We start from the raw sequence: 14,285 nt of genomic DNA on the forward strand, positions 1-14,285 counted from the left end.
ACAGATCTTCTTGTCCAGCGGCTTTGCACTGCGGGCTAATTCGCTTGGCCATTTGGAGAAAATTGAAAGCTACGCCCTTGGCCATCAGGTCAGATTTGGAAGTTTGAACTACACGACCGACATCCGAGGAGACTTGATCTTCGACGGATTCGAGCCACAGCCGGGTGCGCCGCACTGTCACGATGGGTATGACCTAGCTCTGCCGCCGAACAGTACCCCAGAGGCCGCGCCCGCATCAGCTCCGACCCTTAGCTCGGAGCCAACTGCGCCAATCGAGGAAGGGTGGCTAGACACCGCCTCAGGAGCTGCAGTCTCAACGGCGATCGAGCCGAACACCAGCCTAATCCTCTACGAAGCCCGTGACTCCAAGGTGTCGGACTCTTTTCTGAACTCCGAACCGCCCGCGCCCCTGCCAATCGAATCCGATTGGGAGCTGATCATGGAATTCACCACCGCGGATATCTTTCAGCACTCTTCCTTCGGCGACATTCTGAATTCACCAAGGTCCCTCTCTTTGTCAGGAGAGCCCTGGCCGGACTATGGCCAACAGGATTGGGATGCGGATGACGAAGAAATTCGACGCCCACCCAGCACCCACTTCGTAGCCACTGTCGATGATTTAACTGACATGCTCGACTTCAACTCCGAAGACATCGACGGTATGGACGACGATGTAGGAGACGAACATGAACCAGCGCCTATAGGGCACTGGAAAGCCACCTCGTCATATGACATATACATGGTGGATACACCCAAAGAAGGCAATGGCGATGAGATAGCGGAGGATGACCCCTCCAAGAAGCAACCCAAGCGCCGACGTCAGCGGCGCCGCTCTAAGTCCCGCCAAAGAAAAAGTGGTGATACCAGCACATAAGATAATAACACTCCAGATAGTGCCGAAGACAACAACAATCCCCTCCAGCAAGATTTACAGCAGGAGGATGGAGGAGCCAGCCCTCCTGAGAGAGCGGCACACGGAGAGGAGGAGGATGACAATTACATGCCCCCCTCCGAAGACGAGGCAAGCCTCGGCGATGATGAATTCGCCGTACAAGAGGATCCCGTCGAACAAGAGCGCTTCAAGCGCCGGCTTATGGCCACGGCAAATAGCCTGAAGAAAAAGCAGCAGCAGCTTCAAGCTGATCAAGATCTGCTAGCTGACAGATGGACTGAAGTCCTCGCGGCCGAGGAATATAAACTCGAGGGGCCGTCCAAGAATTACCCAAAGTGCAGGTTACTACCCCGACTGGAGGAAGAAGCGTATGATACGGCTGATCGGCCACCTCATGGCCGCGATAGAGAGGCATTCCAGCCAAAAACTCAGCCTCCACCCTGACGCCATTTAAATAAAAAGGCATGGGGAGATACGCCAGACCTGCGAGACATATTGGAGGACAAAGCAAAGCATGCAAGATCGATCTACGGATCACGAGGGCGCACAACTCTGTGGGACGATAAACGTCACACCGGATATAGTGAAAGCAAATCCGGCCGGGCCGAACATAGCGGGCAAGACCCATTCAAGCTGCGTCGCGATATAGCCCAATACAGAGGCGCCTCACACCCCTTATGCTTCACAGACGAAGTAATGGATCATCAATTCCCAAAAGGTTTCAAACCTGTAAATATTGAATCATACGACGGCACAACAGATCCCGCAGTATGGATCGAGGATTTCCTCCTCCACATCCCCATGGCCCGCGGTGATGACTTACACGCCATCAAATACCTCCCACTAAAGCTCAAAGGACCAGCGTGGCATTGGCTTAACAGCTTGCCAGCGGACTCCATTAGCTGTTGGGAAGATCTGGAAGCCGCATTCCTCGACAACTTTTAGGGCACTTATGTGCGACCACCAGACGCCGATGACTTGAGCCACATAATTCAGCAGCCAGAAGAGTCGGCCAGGCAATTCTAGACTCGGTTCCTTACAAAGAAAAATCAAATCGTCGATTGTCCGGATGCAGAGGCCTTAGCGGCTTTCAAACACAACATCTGAGACGAGTGGCTAGCCCAGCACCTTGGTCAGGAAAAGCCGAAATCTATGGCAGCTCTCACGACGCTCATGACCCGCTTCTGTGCGGGAGAAGACAGCTGGCTGGCTCGCAGTAATAACATATCGAAGAACCATGGTACCTCCGATACCAAGGACGACAGTATCAGGTCACGTCGCAACAAACATAAGCGCCGTATTAACAGCAAAAATACCGAGGATATGGCAGTCAATGCCGGATTCAAAGGCTCTAAACCCAGTCAGCAGAAAAAGCCATTCAAACAAAGTACACCGGGTCCGTCCAGCTTGGACCGTATACTCGATCGCTTGTGTCAAATACACGGAACCCCAGACAAGCCAGCCAATCACACCAACATGGATTGTTGGGTGTTCAAGCAGGCCGGCAAGTTAATTGCTGAAAACAAGGACAAGGGGCCGCATAGCGATGACGAGGAGGAGCCCCGGCAGCCGCACACCGGAGGACAGAAGAGGTTTCCCCTGCAAGTGTGGACGGTGAACATGATATACGCAACCCACATCCCAAGAGGGAGCGGAAGCGTGCGCTCAGGGACGTATATGCGTTGGAGCCAGTCGCCCCAAAGTTCAACCCCTGGTCCTCCTATCCGATCACTTTCGATCGCAGGGACCACCCCACTAGTATCCGTCATGGTGGATTTGCCGCACTGGTCCTAGACCCAATCATTGACGGATTTCACCTCACTCGAGTCCTTATGGATGGCGGCAGCAGCCCGAACCTGCTTTATCAGGACACAGTGCGCAAAATGGGTATAGACCCTCAAGGATCAAACCCACAAAAACGACCTTTAAAGGCATCATTCCAGGTGTGGAGGCCCATTGCATAGGCTCAATTACACTGGAAGTGGTCTTCGGATCCACGGATAACTTCCGAAGCGAAGAGTTAATCTTCGATATAGTCCCGTTCCGCAGTGGTTATCACGCGCTGCTCGGGCGAACTGCATTTGCTAGATTCAATGCGGTACCGCATTATGCATACCTCAAGCTGAAGATGCTAGGACCTCGCGGAGTTATTACAGTCAATGGAAACACAGAGCGCTCTCTCCGAACAGAGGAGCACACTGCAGCCCTCGCAGCAGAAGTGCAAAGCAGCCTCTCAAGGCAATCAACCAGTTCGGCGCTTCAAAGCCCGGATACCTTCAAGCGCGCTCGGAGCAATTGGCTAATAAACCGCCCAACGCGATCTGAGCTCGCGTAGCAATACGGTGGCCACCCCAATCCCATCCCAACGGCGAAACTCGTGCCACACGTACATAATTACGCATTAAAAATACCATGGGCACAGGTGGGGAGGGGGGCACAACTGTGGCATGCCCCAAGACGCGGCTTAAACCGCACTAGGGGCTTCCCGTTTGGTTATTTTTCTTTTTTTTAGGACCTTAATCTCTGAAAACACTGTCCGGCAGCACTATTGCCGAACACATGATGCAGCAACCAAGGAGGCAGACAGCTACGTCATACCACAGAATTCCCAGGTGGATTACAGTAACGAGCGAAATATTCGATTTAATATCATTCTTCAGCTTGCCCTTCGAAGGGACATAGTCCTACTCTTTGCTTATCACACTATCTGTATCACTCTGCTTTAACGCAATTTTTTGAATAAACAATGCATGACATTACGACTATTATTGCATCCTTGTTATATATATATATATGTGTTCATTAATGACGCCTTGCAACCGTACACTTTGGTATGACCAATACACCAGGGGCTTACGTACTCCACAATACGGTGTGAAAAGTCCGAACACTTTCACAAGTGCGGCACCCCGAACTTATAGCATTATATGCATCAGCTCCGAATCATGTCTTTGGTCAAATGTTGGGTTTGCCCGGCTCCTATGTTTTGGTACCTTACGTTCCGCTCTATCGGCTAAGGTAGCGCTAGGAGAACTACTGCGATTGTGCTCCGGTTCTGCTGGGTTCAGCACCTCAGTAGAGAAAGCTAAAACTGACTGTCATGATAAGGCGAGAGACTGGTCGCTGTTCGGCGAGGTTTTCAAGTCCCTAAAGACTTATGCCGCTTAGAGCGAGGGGTCGGCATTGTCTGGCTTAAAGGCGTGTATCGCGCCCCAAATTCGGCCTTCCGAATACCAGGGGCTTCGCCGAAATTTAAAATTATAGAATTCTATGGCTAAGTGAGAGTGATAAAGCATTATTAGTCCGGTTGCCTTGTTCGCTGTGCTGAGCACCTCCCTCGAAGGACCCAAACATGGGAACAAGAGTACTCAGGTTTATCCCGAACACCCCAGCACTCGTGGCATGGGGGCAGAAGCCGAGGACTAGCCATCTCTCAGATTGGATAAACAGCCAAACAGAAGGTAATATTTTAAATTCAAACAAGCGTTGCATAGCGCATATGAAACAAGTTTTCATAAATACAGGATAAAACAAGCAAGTCTCACTCAAATATTACATCTTTTGAACACTTGTCTGCTATGAGACGGGCACCCGGCAGAACACCCTCATAGTACATCTCGGGGTGGCGGTGCTCCTTGCCCTCCAACGGCCCCTCCTTGATCAGCATCACGACGTCTAGCTTGACCCACTGGAATTTCACATGGGCGAAAGCCCGGCGTGCACCTTCAATGCAGACAAATCGCTTGATGACCTCCAGCCGCGGGCAGGCATCCACAAGCCGCCTCACCAGGCCGAAGAAGCTGTTCGAAAGGGCGTTGCCAGGCCACAGCCGGACTATAAAGCTCTTCATGGCCCGATCGGCCGCCTTATGTAGCTCGACCATCTGCTTCAGCTGGTCGCTCATTGGCACCGAGTGTTTGGCCTCAGCATACTGAGACTAGAACAGCTTCTCCGTTGAGCTTCCATCCTCGGCCTGGTAAAATTGTGCGGCATCGAACACCCTACGGGGCAAATCTGCGAATGCTCCTAGAGAGCTCCGGATTCGGGTAAGTAATCGGTAATTTACTATTACATGCTTGCTTTGCATATAGAAAGCCTTACCCGCCGCTATCTTCTTCATTGCGTCGATCTCCTGGAGGGCCTTTTGGGCTTCAGCCTTGGCACTTTTTTCGCTCTCGAGGGCCGCGGCAAGCTCAGACTCCCGCGTCTTTGAGTCAAGCTCCAACGCCTCGTGCTTCGCCACGAGAGCCTGGAGCTCTTGCTGCACCCCGCCCACCCGAGCCTCGTGTTTCTCTTACTCGGTGCGCTCATTGGCTGCTTTATCTTCGGCCTTGGTTAGCGCTTGCTTCAGGGTCGCCACCTCGGTCGTGGCCCCTGGCAAATATACGATGATCCTGTCATTTCGCAATCACGTCTTCTTTTATATATACATATCTATAGACAGGGTATTACTTACCCTTGTTCTCCTCGAGCTACCTCTTGGCAAGGCCGAGCTCTTTCCTGGACCCCTCGAGGTCCTGCTTCAGTACGGCGACCTCCGCAGTCAGTGCGGCGGATGCCAGCAGCGAAGCCTGCATATGCATATTAACATACTTATATTAGACTCCTGCGATATTATTTGATCCTCTGTCCGGCTTTTCTTTGTGAACACTGAACAAAGCATCAGGGGCTACTGTCTATGCGGTAATATTTCTACTACATTTTAAAACACTTACCTCAAAGCCTGTTAGAAGGCCGGCACAGGCTTCAGTCAACCCGCTCTTGGCGGACTAAACCTTCTGGACCACCGCACTCATAATAATATGGTGCTCCTCGTCGATGGAAGCGTTGCGAAGCGCTTCCAACAGATTGTCCGGCGCCTCTGGATGGACAGAGGTCACCGGCACAGGCGTCTTGCCCCTCTTAGAAGGAGGCCGCCTGCCCGAGCCTGGAACCGCTAGAGGTTCCGGCGCGGTGTTCGGCTGAGGTCCGAACTCGGAGCTCTCAGGGGCCCCATCCCCTCGGCTCCCGGAGTTCGGAAGGTCGCCTTGAGGCGCCTCCGGGACTGTCTCCCCTCGATCCGGTGCCTCTTGAGATAGCACCTCGGCATCGTCGATAGGATGAGGGGAGGTGGCGGTCGGGACTGGATCGCTATCCATGTCCGATGAGCCTAGGGAGCCGTCCGATGATACATCGATACTGGCTCGTGGCGGCCTGCATAATTATGTTCGGCGTTAGGGAAAGCAGTGCGACAAAGGAATGCTATGAGTTACTCTGGTATCCGAATACTTACGATCTCCCCGGGGGCTTGGTGCTGGGAAACCACCCGTCTTCGCCTTCGTCAGCGGCGGTGGAACTGTCCGGAAAGAGAGTCCTTCCCTTCTTGGACCCTTCGGCCCCCCAGTTGGGGCGGCCTTCCTTTTCTTATCTCCCCTAGCCGAGGGGGGGGAGCATGTTCTTCTTCTTCCTCGTCTTCGGGGGAGGAGTGCGCCGCAGAGTCATCGGACAGTGAGTCCGATGACGCCTGGCGTCGGGAACTCTTTCGGGTTCCCTTGGCCTTCTTGGTCTTCTCCGACACCGTATAAGGAGCCGGAGTCAACATCTTCGCCAGAAGAGCGTCTGCTGGGCCTTCAGGCAAAGGAGCCGGACAGTCGATCTGTCCGGCCGTCTCCTGCCAGTCCTATCAAAGGTACGGGAGTTTAGATCCCGCATGGAGTCAATCTATAAAAAATAAGTATCCTGTGAAAGGTAAAGCAGCTTACCGCACTGGCTTGGCGCTTCGCGCTGAATCCGCGATCCTCAGTAATGGGAGGAGGGACCTCGGCGCTTTTGAACAGCACCCTCCATGCATCTTCGTGAGTTGTGTTGAAGAGCCTGTTCAGAGTTCGGTGCTACGCCGGGTCGAACTCCCACAAGTTGAACTCCCGTTGTTGGCACGGGAGGATCCGGCGGTGGAGCATGACCTGGACCACGTTGACAAGTTTGAGCTTCTTGTTCACAATGTTTTGAATACATGTTTGGAGTCCGGTCAGCTCTCCCGAACTACCCCAGGACAGGCCCTTCTCTTTCCAGGAGGTGAGCCGCGTGGGGATGCCAGATCGGAACTCGGGGCGGGTGCCCATGCAGGGTCGCGCGGCTCGGTGATGTAGAACAACCCCGATTGCCACCCCTTTATGGTTTCCACAAAGGAGCCCTCGAGCCATGTTACGTTGGGCATCTTGCCCACCATGGCGCCTCCGCACTCCGCCTGGCGGCCACCCACAACCTTCGGCTTGACATTGAAGGTCTTCAACCATAAGCCGAAGTGGGGCTTGATGCGGAGGAAGGCCTCGCACACAACGATAAACGCCGAGATGTTGAGGATGAAGTTCGGGGCCAGATCATGGAAATCCAGGCCGTAATAGAACTTGAGCCCCCGGACGAATGGGTGGAGAGGGAATCCCAGTCCGCAGAGGAAATGGGTGACGAACACTACCCTCTCATGGGGCCTGGGGGTGGGGATGAGCTGCCCCTCATCTGGGAGCCGGTGCGCGATGTCGTCGGGCAGGTATCCGGCTCTCCTCAGCTTCTTGATGTCTCCATCCGTGACGGAGGAGACCATCCACCTGCCTCCCGCTCCGGACATGGTTGGAGAAGGTTGAGGTGGGAAGTGTGGACTTGGGAGCTAGAGCTCGAGTGTGCGAAAACGGATGAGCAAAGGAGGAAGAAGGCGTGGATAGAAAGTTGAATCCTTATCCCTTTATATGGGCGGACGGAACTAAGCGTCCCCACTTGCCTGGTAAAACTCGCTTATCCCCAAAGCGTCGTAATCGATGGCGCAGTTGGGTTACCCACGCCCATATTGATGAGAATCCCATAATAAGGGGACACGATCTCTGCTTTGACAAAGACGTGTCGAAAAACTGCCTCGCGTTATGTGCGTCGCTAGTTAAAGGAAACGGTTCGAATAATCACCGGGCCATGACATAACGTCATATTGTCAAAACAAGTCAGCAAATTAGATTTGCGAAAATATTATTCTCTCTACGGTGGTACGTGGAACTTATTTTGCAGGGTCGGACACTATCCTCGTATTCAAATTCTTCTGTGATGTATTCGGAGAAGGAACCCGCCTTGCAATGCCGAAGACAATACTGCGCGCCGGACTCATTGTCATTGAAGCCTGGTTCAGGGGCTACCGAGGGAGTCCTGGATTAGGGGGTCTCCGAACAGCCGGACTATCTCCATTGGCCGGACTGTTAGACTATGAAGATACAAGATTGAAGACTTCATCCCGTGTCCGGGTGGGACTCTACTTGGCGTGGAAGGCAAGCTAGGCGATACAGATATGGATATCTCCTCCTTTGTAACCGACCTTGTGTAACCCTAACCCTCTCCAGTGTCTATATAAACCGAAGGGTTTTAGTCCGTAGGGGACAACAACCACAACATACAATCATACCATAGGCTAGCTTCTAGGGTTTAGCCTCTCTGATCTCGTGGTAGATCTACTCTTGTACTACCCATATCATCAATATTAATCAAGCAGGACGTAGGGTTTTACCTCCATCAAGAGGGCCCGAACCTGGGTAAAACATTGTGTCCCCTGCCTCCTGTTACCATTCGGCCTAGACGCACAGTTCGGGACCCCTACCCGAGATCCGCCGGTTTTGACACCGACAATCATGCAACCTTTCCTATGGAAATTTACAGCACATTTGATGTGCTAGTTCGAAATAAGTTTGTGGGTGCTGGTGGGGGCTAATCACTTGGCCTCTGTAATGCACAGTGAGCTCAAGCAGCCAGCGAGAGTGATGTTATTTCCCTTGGTTTGGATTTGTTACAATATTTCACTCTAAATTAAACGAATGGCAAGCCATTTGCCTTGTTTCGAAGAAAATATGACAGTCACTGCCGAGTTGAAAAGGGCAGGAACATCTAACTCCAGCTTAAAAACTGTACAAAAGCACAAGGGTTAATTATTCATCAGGTTTACAAAAAAACCAGATTGAAAAGGGCAACAACATCTAACTCCAGCACTGTTTTCGGTAGTCACAGTCAAATGGATCAGTCAGGTCCATAGAATGAACATCCTGGGTCGTAAAATTTACTGGATTATGACCACAATATGTTGTAAATAGAAGCCCGGCATGTTCAGAAGCTCTCTTGCCCACCTAAAACTCCTTTTTTTGCTCTTCGACATACCCATCCGTCAAAACCATGCTGTTGATAAACTTAAGCCTGATGGACAGTAGTAACCTCCCATTCAGCAGGAAGAATGTGACAAATCTTGTGTTTGCACGGTTGGCTACATATCGTTCTAGCGTTATTGTCTTCAATGGAATCTCATGAGAAGTGAGAAAATCTCGATGCTTACGAATCCACCGATTGGTTATAACTTTCTTACCCTGTCCGGTTGCCTAAATAGACATGAAGATTGAAAATAGTTAAGGTCTAAAAGAAGAGTGTTGAAAGAGCAACAGCTGAACGGTTAATTCTAGTACACTATATGCGGGCTTCCAATGTGCGTGAAATTATCACCTTTATATACAACTTCTCCAGACATGGAAAGCATTGCAGCAAGCCAATAATCTTGTTTAGATCAAAACTATTCATTTGGATATATAAGATCTTGACAGAATCCAGCACCATTGATAGGCCATCCATGGAGAAACTCTTCATTGAGCATAGAACATAATATTAGTACAAAATGTGTACTCCAAGATGATATATAAATTATGCGCAGAAATTTATAATGTAGCTTATGGTTACAAGTGTAGATGATAATATAAAGTACCTGAAGAACTGTTGAGCCAAACACCATATTGAAATGAGCACAAAGATCATGTATTACACCCAAGGTCTCCAGTTTAGGTGCAGAGAGGACGGTTATTTGCAACGGTGAATAACTAGAATCAAGGATCAACCTTTGAAGTGAAGGGGCATCTTGGATGATGAGCTGCCTTCTGTCAAAAGAAATTCCAATTCTTACAAGGTTAGGCGACTTTATTTGGAGACAACCGATTCTAACTGTGAAAACAAGCACCAAGCACTCCAGCGCAGGGCAACTAGAGTGGATGATGCTGTGCAATGAGGCCTCCGATATACGAACCCGCACAAGTGAAAGTTTCTTGAGAAATGAGAGTCGAAGGTTTAGTACCAGATTGTCTAGTCGGTAGCACTGCGCAAAGGTGGCGGTGTGGAGAGAGGACGAAAACCCCGAGATGGACATCGGTGCTGAGGGCACAAGTTCATGGCGTTCGGTATGTGGTATGTGATTTACAGGGGAATTGTAGAACTCAAGCAGTTGTAGTTCTGTGAATTCAGGGGATTCCAGCCAGGCGTCCACCGTGCAGGGCATGGTATGCTTGCTCAGGTAGCATGACGGGATGCAGAGGCTTTGAACGGAGCACTGGTGGGAGGAGATGATGGCTCTGGGGATTTCAAAATCATTGAAGAGAGATAGCTGACGACAGTCGAGGTTAAGGGGAACGACGCGCCATAGAGGGCGCCACCGAATTGAGAGGACTTGGGTGCGGCAGCAATCCTTGGTGGGGAGAAGCGAGATGATCTCCCCAAGGATGGCATCTGGGAGATCACTGATGCGGTCCACCCGAGATTCTACGGGTTCCTGGGATTCGGTGGGGGCGGGGTCGCCGCTTCTCCCCGCGCTGCCGGGTGCGGGATCTACAACAGGCGTCACCGCTGGCGGGAGCCTCATCTTCTTGGCGCTGGGGTCAGTCGACTCCATTTTCCTCGAGGGCGTCGCGTCGCACTCACGGATTTGAGCAGAGTAACGAATAACGAGCCTAGTTGTAGTGCGAGCAAAGAAGAAGGGGAGCTGGGGGTTTTCTGTAGGAGTGAGGAAGAAGGGGAGATGGGGTTTTCTGTAGGAGTGAGGTGAGAAATTTGGGGGTACGAGTGGAGCGAGCTGACGTGAGGTGGGTGGGAGCGAGGAGGAAGAAGATCACCCAGGTTTTTGAATTGATTTTACTATTTTCTAGTGTGGATGGGCTGTTTTGTCTTGGGGCCCAAGAAACAATTACTACTGGTACAGTGGAGACACTCTACAGCTACCCAGAAAAACAATTACTACTAGTACAGTGGAGACACTCTACCGCTTCTGGCTCCTCCTAGGTCATTGAAACGTCTCCCTCTACTGAATGCCGTTATACTTTTGTTCACCGACATGCGGGCCATGCAGCGCGCGGCCCCAAATGCCATCCACCAAATTAGAAGGCAGTATGCAGGCAGAGAGTCACCCCGGTCGTAGCGCGGCAGTAACGAGTCGTCATATCACAAAACCCCACCTCCCCGCAGTCTAAGTTTGACGGATGAAGCAACCATCATTTCACTCTTAGCTGAATCCCCTTCTCCCTCACCGTCTTCAAGAAAGGCAACACTTGCATCTGCCACTGTTCTTCTCTCCGAACGAAGGGAAGGTAAGAGGATCCATGATGTTGGTATATTTTCGTTCAGAGGAAAAAAAAGAACTTTTGCAAAGCAGTAACCGATCCTCACTCTCTTTTTTGTTTCATTGTCATTGCGATTGTGTTTTCCTTTCAGTGGACTCCTAGTATTCGTCAGTTTCATGATGGACCAAGGAGAACCAGGCAAAGATCTGCCGATATTGGAGCAGACGCGGCAGGCTGATCCCCACGAGACAGAGAGCTCCAAGAAGATGAGGCAACCACCGAGGCGACCCCAGCTACTGAGATGGTCAACGCCCCGTTTGAGGTTACAGCCCCCGTGGCACTGCAGGAGCAGTTTTCCCCCTTCGAGGATGTGCCCCCCCCCCCCCCCCGCTGAGCTGCCCAAGGTGATTTCCTTCTTTGCTGATCTCGATTGTGGTTTTTCATCTAAGTATGTGGTGATTTTTTTAGAAAAGGAAGTACGTGGTGATTAATAATGCACAATTTTATTAGCTTCGATGCCATGGTATACGTAGTGGTTTAAATAACTTGTGTTTCTTATACTGAAAAGTAATTCAGAATTTGTTTCTATTTCAATTAGAGCCCTGATGCAGACAAGGATTGTGTGGTTGTACATGTCACTCGCTATGAGGCGGACGACCTGAATATACGCATTGGGAAAACAGAGTTCTTAGGCTGTTGGATCCTGGAAGCCATTTGCGGTTATACCAATGAAGAGTTGTATTCCAGCCTCACTGTTGTCCGGCGTGTTGTCCAGGGTGTACTGAAGCACAAGAAGTTCAAAGCTACTCCTTCGTTTGTGAGGAATATTGTTCTTGTCAAGCTTACGCAGGAAGATGACGTGGCATGTCTCCACAAACATGTTTATCAGTGGCAAGGCCACAAGGTTGTCTTCATGAAGGTTCACAGGATTAAGCTGCTGCGGGACGTCCTCGATGATGTTCATGGCAAGGTCCGTCTTGTGTCCAGCCCAAATTAGATCGAGGCATGAAATAGTTGCCCTAGCTAGTGTTTAATAGTAGTTTGGATTGTGTCTAATTATCCGAACCTTACCTGTTATCGACCCCTCTAGGGCTAGTACTCTGTTTGAATCCGTCTATGGGAACTGCTGCTACTTTTGTGTGCCCGTGAATCATGTGAGAACCATCGTAATTGTTGCCGAAACATATGCGTCCTCACTAGTTTTTTCATGAATATGGCATGGTAAGACATAAGTTGTCACGGTTTATCATACGAGTAGTGTGTGTTTTGATGAAACAGAGCACTCGTTCGAGAACCGTGCGCTGACATATACATAAGTACTTGTAAACACTGTTGGTGCTACCCCACTTGTAAGAAGTTGTGCAAAACACGGCACATTGGCTCAGCTCGCTTCAACACTAGGCTATCGACCAGCTAACAATCAACAATCTGATGTCTGACATATAAGCAACTATGTATCTTGTTACAGTGGTTCATGCAGTTAATTGAGGCCACAATGTAATAAATTCCAAACGTTCACACGCTAGTCCAGCGCTCATGTGGAACACTCACATTAAACTCGTCTTCATAAAAAACTTGAAAATCATAAGTTAAGCAATTTTATACATCTCAATGATTCATAGAACATAACAAACATATACTAGTTCACAACAAAAGACAAAGTTGTGAGAAGGTTCACAAATCAGGAAAAAACAAGAAAGGCTTCTCTCTGAGCAAAGGGCCTCCTGGAAGGCTTAAATTTCCTGGAGTTCACTCTGGTTTTTTCTTGTTGCCACCATTCAGGGTTAGGTTCTCTCATTCCAGAATAACCAATTATAATTGTGGTATCAGCTGGAATGCTGAACTGAACCATGCAGTGTACTGACCAGCTGAAATGCTTGTGCATTCCACTAAATTTAAGCACCACTATTTCCAGAAATAAGCAGACCACAATGCCTCTTGTCCGCGCACCTGTCCAAAAAACCGCCATGTAGCCGTGCCAACTAGTCCTTGGACCATGGATGAACTGGTAGAAAGTGCATTCCGGACTAGGATGCAGTTGTTTTCGCTCGTCCCTGCACTACAATCAGGAAGTAAAACGTACGAATCAGCTTCTTTTAGATTGCGTTGGTCATTCTACCTTAGTTACTACCAATGTAGGGATACCTTGAAGACGGGAGGTTAGGCAACGACAGCAAGGGATAGCCATCTCATTTTGCGCAGTTGTACTAAAACTGAGGTGTGTGCTTTTGATTGCGCGGATAGAAATGATATGGAGACAGACATCCCGAAACAATATGGAGAAAGACATCCCTGTTTGCGCAAATAAGATATACGGTTATTTAAACAGTGACAGATATTACTACTTTCCCCCGTTTCCTCTTAGAACCAAGTCCTAGATTCATGCTACAGCTTTCCCACTTTCTTCCCTGTTTGAACCAACACTATGAGTCGACTGTATGAAATAGCTTTACTTCTAATCTACTATATACTACTATAATGCGACAGGCCGACAGTTTTGAAATTGGATTTACCACTCCATCTTCGGTTCTCCCGCCCAAACAAGCATTGGCTCAAAATCCACCGTTCATTTCCCCTCTCATGCATATCACTGTCGTCCATCAAACAAAGGATGACATGATCTTACGGCTAAGAGCTGCCGGATTCGCTCCCGCTCCTTGTGCACATGGCCGACTCTGCTCTCCAAGTAAACAAATAAAGAAGTCCCCGTTGAATCTGGATTGCACCTACTGAAGTTGAGAAATGTCTAGAAACTGCTGCCACCTCCTCACATGCAAGTACGACAAGTTGGCAAATAGCTAGCACATTTTGGTACCCCGTTGTCACCTGGGAAATAAACACTGTACTACTAACTTATTTTTTTAGATTACTGTAAAAATGGATTTTTTTAGATGCCTCTATACTGCAAAGTTTACACTGTTCACATAACATAACATTGCATGGCTGATGCTAGCTAAAGTTTTATTCTACTTCATCGAGAAATGTAATATTTTTATTATTCGCAGAAAAAGTGTAATATT

Source organism: Triticum urartu, chromosome 3A, assembly GCF_056163025.1.
Source record: "Triticum urartu cultivar PI428250 chromosome 3A, HENAU_Tu73, whole genome shotgun sequence".
Lineage (NCBI taxonomy): Eukaryota > Viridiplantae > Streptophyta > Magnoliopsida > Poales > Poaceae > Triticum > Triticum urartu.